We start from the raw sequence: 9826 nt of genomic DNA on the forward strand, positions 1-9826 counted from the left end.
AATTGCCAAGAGATATGAGCAGGCAGGAACCAGAAATAATGTAGGGGTAGATTCCAGTATTTGCATTTCCAGTGTGCAAAATGCATGAGCCTCTCCTACAACACTTTATACTAGCACCTAATTTAGAACATTTTTACCCTGAGATTCCATGTGTGCACTCTGATATCCCAGAGGAAAATAAAAATAATTCTTGGAAATGTGCTATAGTATGAAACATAATAGTACCTAAAATAAGTTATATGGGTCTACATAGGGAAATGATTCTTTTTACCCTGAAGCAATGTTAAAAAACTGCATTAAAAATCATCAAAAACCTAACACATGTACATAGGTTAACACCCATGAGAGATTATGCTCCTGATCTAGATGGCCTTAATGTTCACCTCAGCTTGACTAAACTTTAACCAGGCTTCTTTTTCACTTTAGGCTCTTGACCTCTCTTTCCTTAGAGAATTTACTTTAGAAAACTTGTAATTGTGAATTCTTTTTCTGCTTCTTTGAGATGTAAATATTTTTAAAAGCTCTTGCAAGGTTTACAACCCAGAAATGTTTCTCAAGGACCTGGGAGGCACTCCTTTGAAATGCAATCATCAAGACAGATAGTGCCCTGATCTCCCAGTTTCTGTGGGATGGTAAGAGCCTGCATTCTACAGAGCCTTGCTCCAAACTGTAAAACTATCTCCTGTCATAAAGATAAGAGAAAGTTTATTTTTCTTTAGTTTAAGGCCAATTAACAAACACAGGTGGCCTATAGTTCCTCCCACCTTAGCTCTTAAACTCTTTACAACTCTCTTTTTCAATTCAGTATAACTCAGACTGAGTTCTAGACTTGTTCCATTTTTGCAAGAGCCTTGAATAAAGTCTTTGTCAGCTTTTAAACTTTATTCTGTATGATTTTTCTTTTGATACTACCACTCTCCCTTCACTTTGCCCTTATACACTTAAAAAATAATAATACTGTTCATGGTAGAAGCAATAAAGTGAAAGATGCCAAGACTACAAAGAAGCCATGTGTTATTTTAGCAGAGAATAGAGAGTGATGGATCGTATGTCTAAGAAAGTTCAAATCAGAAAGGAAGTTGATGAATTAACACAAGAGCAGATTTCCAGGGGAGGGAGAAAGGAGCCCTTGCTTCTGAGGTGGCAAGTGATTTTTTTTTCTTCCAGAGCTGCTCTAAGTAACAGCTTCCATTTCTTCATGAGCTCAGTGAGATGATTTTCTGTAACTTCTTGTAAGGGAGGAGACCACCCCTCATATTGTCTTATGCCAAATTTCTGCCTCCAAAGAAAGAATAAGTAAAAACTAAAAGGCAGAAATGAAATCCATAAGCAGACAGCCTGGCGCCACAACCTGGGCCTGGTAGTTAAAGATCGACCCCTGACCTAGTCGGTTATGTTATCTATAGATTACAGACATTGTATAGAAAAGCACCGTGAAAATCCCTGTCCTGTTCTGTTCCGTTCTAATTACCGGTGCATGCAGCCCCCGGTCACGTACCCCCTGCTTGCTCAATTGATCACGATCCTCTCACGTGGACCCCCTTAGATTTGTGAGCCCTTAAAAGGGACAGGAATTGCTCACTCGGGGAGCTCAGTTGTTGGAGACGTGAGTCTTGCTGAAGCTCCCGGCCGAATAAAGCCCTTCCTTCTTTAACTCAGTGTCTGAGGGGTTTTGTCTGTGGCTTGTCCTGCTACACTTGTCCTGGATTTCAAAGATCATTTGCTTCTACTGTCTTCATTTTTCCTTAAGATTGAATCATCATCAAGCCCTCAGAATTCTCTCTCCCAAAGTTAATAAAAGTTCTCAAGTTAGGATAAAATGTTCAGTCAATATTTGCTAGAAATGCAGATTTTGAACAAGGCAATCATTACAGGACACATGGATATTGTAGTGAAATTTAGAGGCTACATCCACAGCTGATGTGCTCTATTTCTTTTACTCCTTCCATTTAAACCCCCATTCCTTTTTATTATTGGGCAAACACACTTTCTCAGATTTCCTGCTTATTTATCTTACTCTGTTTCCTCTGTAATGGGGAAGTCTTTTCATATCAGAGTTCTTTATAACTTTGCATCTTAAGTGGACAAATATCCTTACACCCCAAGGAAACTCCTTAGAAATTGAAAACAGTTACTCATATTGTTCCAAAGAGGAAACAAAAAGGATAAATGACGTTTAAAGTCAAGTCCCTATAATAATGATAACAATAAACTTTTGTTTGCTCTTGATGTTCTCAAGCTTATATTTTCTCATCAATACTGATTTTTCTTATTTTCGTTTTAACACATATACAAGCAAAAAAAATTCAGAAACAAACAAAAAACCCCTAAAAACAGAAAGACACACACACACACATGCACACACACACATCCACACACACACACACAAATAATGACCAAAATTGGTGAAATGAAAATTGTTTTGAGGTACAGACTCCGAAATATTCAATACTGAATATGATTACATTTAATCAGAAATCAAAATAACTGAAATTTATAGTCCATGTTAGCTACCTAATTAACTTTTTGCCTAAGAAATTTTATTTCTAAAAGCCTCAGTGTTTTCTCTATAAATGAAAATGATGTTTCCTGATATACCAATATCAGAAAGTTTTAAAAATAAAATGTATTAACAAATATAAAAATATTTTATGAAATAGCTCTAGAAAATTGTGGCAATATTAAGGAAAATAGTCCACTAGTATTAGATGTTATAAATCTTAAATCAGGTATTAACTGCAATCTTGTTGATATTTTAAAATCTAGTAGTTTACAGTAATAAATTTAAGAAAATGTATCTTAGAGAATTTCAAAAACTTCTGGGCATCATTCATTGTTTGCTTATATACGGCCAAGTTTGTGTATATTTATTTAACTGAGACTTTTCATTCACAGGGCTAAATGCTTTACTGTTTTAATGCATCTCAGGGGCTTCCTGTTGCAACTAATAAACTTACAGCTTGTAGGTATATGCATAGCAGAGTGTTTAACTTTGTTGATTATAATGAAGTAAAATTTGACAACAGTGATGGTTTTATGAAGACATATTTTCTCCCTAAATTAACTTAGAACTACATTATGATCACAATAAATGTTAACAGGCTTTTTGTGTGTGAACTAGACAAAAGGTATTTAAAGTATATATGGAAAAATAGGCATCTAAAATAATCTACACAAAATTTTATAGAGGAGTATTTAGTAGGAATTTACATTTCAAAATGTCAGATAGATATTTAAAACTTAATTAAAGCATTTCCTATCACCTTGTACTTTTAAGCAAATCATGAAATACAATAGAGAGACATGAAATAACCCCAAATTCCTATATGAACTTAGTAGGTTAATGTCAAGTTATTTCAAACTGTGAGGGAAGTAGAAAGTGGTTATTTTAATACATGAGTTTCAGCCTTCTGGTTCATGATAGATGTATGAACAAAACAAAATATAGATAGATGCCTACTTCACTTCTTATACAATATTAAATTCCAGGTCAATAATAATTTAAAGTTAAAAATGAAAGTAGAAGGCTACTAGAGGAATATATAGGATAATTACTTTTTATGTATATTTAGATAAGGAGTCACTTTCTAAGCAGGGCCTGTAACTTGAAATTATATTTTTAAGCAAATAATTTAAGATGTCATAATTATGAATTTTCCAAATATAAACAAATTATTAAAATGACTCAGAAAAATATCTAGATCATCAATTTCACAAAGACATATTTTCTTAAAAATAAACAGATAAAATACCATTCAATGGTGAAATCGACATGAACATATAGTTTATTAAAAAATAAAAATTTACAGATTAAAAATATAAAACTTTGCCAGTCATGATGGTTCATGCCTGTAATCCCAACACTTTCAGAGGCCGAAACAGGAGGACTTGTTGAGTCCAGGACTTTGAGACCAGCCAGGGAAACATGATGAAACCCTGTCTCTATAAAAAACCACAAAAATTAGCCTGCCATGGTAGTGTGTGCCTGTAGTTCTAGCTCCAGAGGAGGCTGGGAGGTTGAGGCTGCAGTGAGCTGTGATCATGCTACTGCACTCCAGCCTGGGTGTCAGATTGAGACCCTGCCTCAAAAAAAAAAAAAAAGAAAAAGCCCATAAAAATTCTTCAGCTAGACACATTACACCACAAAACAGTCTTCATCAGTTACAGCAATAATCATAAGTTTAGTAATACACAATGTCCTGAGTTTATGGAGAAATGATTATTCAAAAAGTGTTGATAAAATATGTATTCACATTTAAAATACACCTTAATTTCAATCCCAAAATTCTACTGGTGTTGACTTATTCTACAGATAGGCTGTGTCTGTACAGAAAAAGTAAGACAATTTGGACTGCATGGAAGACAAAAAAAAAACAATAAAGAATAGAGATGATCTTAATGAATATTATGTAATAGCAAAAGACAGATATTTTTAAAAATCCATTAATAGGTACCAATTGAATAATCCAAGATAACTTCATAAAATTAGACAAAATAATACATAGTTATTTTGATTCCTTTTGAAGTGTAAGGTGGATCAATATCAATGATATGAATGATCTGCTAGTTATGTAGATCTAAAAAGGAATAGTGGAAGAGGGTATCATTTATAGTATATGTTCCCTTTCTGTAAAAGTATAAATTTATAAATGAATGCACATTAGTCTTCATATATGAAGAATATTTGTGGAAGAATATTTAAAAGAAACTGTTAGCAGAATTATTTTTTGGGAATATATTACCATAAATCTGAAGTAATAGAGAAAAACTTACTAATTGTCTAATCTTTTGAATTCTTTGATGCATTTCCTTTTTAATAAAAGTAAATTGTCAATGGCATCTTATGTTTAAGTAACAACTAAAAAATAATAAAGGATATACAAAAATAAAACACATAATATATTGTAGATGCTTTTCTAAGAAATTACTGTTTACTTTCAGCAGTTCGTTGACACTAAAACGTATAGTGTCTCAAAATAACTTGGTAGACATAGCCCCTTTTTCTTCAAAAGAGTATATTTCCCATAGTTTAAAGGAAGAACATACTAATCAAATCAGGAAAGCCCAGGCCTTTCATATTTGACCTTTTGTATTATTGGTATTTATAAGCTCAAGCCAAATTTTATGGCAATTTATTTACAGAGAAATATGAGAACTCTGCTGGAATGTAAGGATTCTGAATAGCAAATGCTCCTCTCCTAGATCCAGGATTAATTTCTTCTGTGATTTCAACTTTCATCCTTTACGTTTTTATTTTAGTAAATTTTATGATATGTTGTCAATAGTGTTAGCATAACAGTTTAAGGTTTACTCTATTTATTTACATATAAATGTCTCTCTTTATATATCACATGTAGGAAATGGAAAAGTAATTTTCTCTCTGAATTTTATATACTGCTTTCTGTTTGTGAAAATGACTTGCCCTCTTCAGAGCACTGCATTTAGACTAGATCTGTTATCATTCACCATGCATAATGTATTCTTTCCCGTCTCCATGCTATTTCTCCCGACTACAAGTGTTCAGACTTGTAATTAGTCCATCTTCCTCTTTTTTCTTCAATGGTATGGAGCCTTTATAAAGTTAATTAAAATATCTTAATAAGAAATCCTCTCGCTTATCTGTTTTGTTTGTGAGCTATGTATAGCTTTATGGCTTTCTTGATATTATTTCCAAAGTCATATTTGTCTTTTCAAAAAGACTGTAATTATCTTAAGAGCAAAAGCAAGTTTCTTCTATTTAATTTATTTCACATACCATTTAGTAAAATACTTCATTAGGTTTTTTAACAAAATTTTAAATGCTTTTATTATATAATAAGGTAAGATTTATAAGAATGTCTTCATTATCAAATTAATTTTTCATACCACTAAAATTATAAGTGATAAGACATTCTCACTGGTCAAATATGCATTAGTATGCATATTTGCGTAGTAATTCTTGCAATTGCAGGACAATTCTCTAGGTAGCCTTGGACCAACTCAGTTCTCCTCTCTTTTCTTGTTTGTAGTTCTCAAGAAATTGTAGAATGTGCTGGACTGCAAAATCCTGAGATGGGGCTGTACTGGTGAGAACAATCTGGGATCTATTCTTCTCTCCCTTAGAAGCAGAATGTTCCTCCAGGTTTTAGCAGCATGTCATGTCGCCCCTGATGTATGTCACCCTTGGGTTTGCCCTTCATGATCCCTCAGCTGCAGTGCAAGTGGGGCACTCACAGTCAAGACTCCAACCACACTAAGCTGCTTTCCTCAGCCTTGGGAGACCAGCTCACAATAAATCCTAAGCCTCCGTTGTCCCTTGCTATCTACTTATAAGTAATACATCCACTTTGTGTAACTTGTACGCACTGGTGTTGTGTCTCACCAGACTCACACGAGTTTGTAATCAGTGCATAGTGAATCGACTTCATATATAAATAAACTATTTTAAATAAATTTATAATAACTCATGCATAATAAAGTATAATTTACTTTTTCATGTATTCTCCTCCATTCTTTTTCCTATAAACATTTTAATGTATTTATAGTCATAATCTATATTTACTTGTTTGTTTCTTTTACTTTACTAACAACTTCAACATATGCTTTGCTAGATTACTTTTAAAAAGTCATAGAGTAATAATATTTGCGTAATATTTTATTACTTACAATATCTTACATCTATTAAAGCAAATGTGTGTGTGCATGTTGGGCATTTAGGTTGGCTTCATTGTTTCCATGTAATCTATATTTTTGTATAAATGTACATTCAATGAAGTTTTTTGGTACATGGGGGTCTCTATAGACTAGATTTCAAACAGTGATAATAGTTGATCAAAATCTGTTACTTTCAAGACTATGAAACACTGGAACACACAATTGTTAATATGTGTCTTTCAAAAATCTCGATTGTAGCTGTTTTTCTAAGAAATTACTGTTTACTTTCAGCGGTTTGTTGACACTAAAACATATTTGTACTGCATGTCTCAAGATGAATTGGTGCCCCTAAAAAAGCAAAAGATGCCAGATACAACAGGAAAATTGGAAACATTAATTTTAAATGATGATTTTGAAAAGCATATCTGGTTTAGAAGTAAAGATGTTTTAATGGGCAGTTAAGATGTTATGTTGGTTAAAAAAAAAAAAAATTCCCCCAAGATGGCTGATTACAGACATCAGATGCCTGTTCTCTTCAGAAAGAAGAACCAAAGTTACAGGTGAATGATCATAGCCTGAGTGGAATACTGAGAGAAGAGTTCCAAGACCTCAGCACATCCTACCATGTGCTCCCTCTGCCACCCATGTCAGCATATGTGCTTCTGTTCATCTTTGGGGAATTTGTGGGCAAGCTGGCTTTTACTCCTCAGTGCCACCTACCGGACAACAGATTGGTTGGGCAATTCTGTAATTGCACAACCAAGTTAAAAATCTGTTGACAGAAAGGCATAGTGCTGGTGAATGAGATAAGCTTCCCGAGACCTCCACACTTGAAACCCCACAGAAGATAGTGAGCCAGCTCACATGCTCAGTACATTGCTACAATAATCCGCATTAGAGAAGACCACCGTCCTAAAGCTACCTATAACCAAAGAACTCATATATGGCCTTGGCACCCTAAAGTCACAGAAAATTGAAGCCAAATGATCATACACAATAGACATTACAGTCACACCCTCAAAGGGGGAATTGTCTCATCCAAATGAAAGTAAATTAAAAAATAACAAGTGACAGGTTTTCCAGATGATTAGGATCAGTGCAAGAACTCTAACAGTACAAAAACCCAAAATATCTCAACACCCAAAAGATCACAATAGCTCTCTAGCAATAAATCCTAATCAAAATGAAAATTCTGAAATGACAGATAAATAAGTCAAAATGCGGATTGTAAGAAAGCTCAATGAGGTCAATGAAAAAGTTGAAAACCAACAGAAAGAAATCAGAAAAACAATTCAGGATATGAATGAAAAAAAATACTGAAGAAATGGATATTTAAAAAAATACAGAACTTCTAGGAATAAAAATTTAATTGAAGGAATCACAAAATATGAAAGCTTTAACAATAGACTAAATCAAGCAGAAGAAAAATTTTAGAGATTGAAGACCAGTCCTTAAAATTAACCTAGTCAGGCAAAAATAAATAAATAAATACATAAAATTAAAAAATAAAAAAATGAACAAAGCCTTCAAGAAATATGGGATTATGTAAAGTGACCCAGACATATTAAGTACACATTCTTGACGAAGAAGGAGACATAAAAGTCTTAGGAAATGTATTTTACACAATTCAGGAAAAGCTCCCTGGTTAGGGAAAGAATTAGACATTCAGACACTAGAACTCAAAGACCACCTGGCAGATTCTCTGCAAGACTAACCTCATCAAAGCATATAGCCATCGGTTTACCCAACATCAAAGTGAAGGAAAAAAATCCTAAAAGTATCTGGAGAGAAGTGTCTAATCACTTATAAAGGAAGTTCCATCAGACATACAGCATAAACTGTAAGTGGGTACAGAACAAGCCAGAAGAGACTGCCACACTATCTTCAGCCTTCTTAAACAAAAAACATGCCTGCCAATAATTTCATATCCGGACAAACTAAGCTTTATAGATGAAGAAGAAACAAAGTCATTCCCAGAGAAGCAAAAGCTAAAGAAATGTGTCACCACTAGGCTAATCCTACAAGAAATACACAAAGGAATTCTAAATGTGGAAATGAAAAGGTGATATTTGCCATTATAAAAGCACACATAAGTTCAAAACTCACAAATCCTATAAAGCAATTACACAATTGAGACTACGAAGCAACTAGGTAGCAGCATTATGACAGGAACAAAAGTCCAAACATCAATATTAACCTTGAACATCAATGGCCTACATGCATCACTTAAAACATACAGACAGGCAAATTGGGTTAAGAAAACATACAAGCAAACAAAACATGTTCCAAACTCACCTAATGGTTAAAGACACCTACAGATTCAAAGTAAAGGGCTGGAAAAATGTACACTACACGATGGAAAACAAAAATGAGTGGGAGTAGCTACACTTAGATAAAACAGACTTTAAATCAACAACAGTAAAATTTAGACAAAGAAGGTCATTATATAATGATGAAGTGTTCAATTCGATAAGAAGACATAATTGTTTTCAATATACATGCACCCAGACTTATAAAACAAACACTACTAGACTTAAGAAAAGAGAAACAGTAATACAATAACAGTGAGGAACTTCAACACCACACTGATAGCACTGACATCATTGAGGCAGAAAATCAACAAAGAATCTCTGGATTTAAACTGGACTCTATACCAAACAGACCTAATAGACATTTACAGATATCTATCAAACACTTGCAGAATATATACTTTTCTTATCTGCACATGGAACATTCTTCAAAACAGACCACGTGGTTGGCCATAAAATAAGTCTCAATGAAGTTAAAAAGAATTAAAATAATATCAAATATCTTTTCAGACAAAAGTGGCATAACATTAGAAGTCAATAATAAGAGGAACTTTCAAAACTTTACTAATACATGGAAACTAAACAACTTGATCCTGGATGATCTTTCGGGGAATGATGAAATTAAGGCAGAAATAAAAAAAATTGAAATAAAAAAATGGAGCTGAAACATTCAAAACTTTTGGGATACAACCAAAGAAGTGCTAAGAGGAAAAAGTTTAAAGCATTAAATGTCTAAATTAAACAGATGGAAGGAAATATCTCAAATTAACAACCTAACATTACATCTCAGGAAACTGGATAAACAAGAACAAACCAAACCCAAAGCTAGCAGGAGATAAGAAATAACAAATACCTGAGTAGAAGTAAATGAGAATGAAACAACA

Source organism: Pan troglodytes, chromosome 4 (genome assembly GCF_028858775.2).
Source record: "Pan troglodytes isolate AG18354 chromosome 4, NHGRI_mPanTro3-v2.0_pri, whole genome shotgun sequence".
NCBI lineage: Eukaryota > Metazoa > Chordata > Mammalia > Primates > Hominidae > Pan > Pan troglodytes.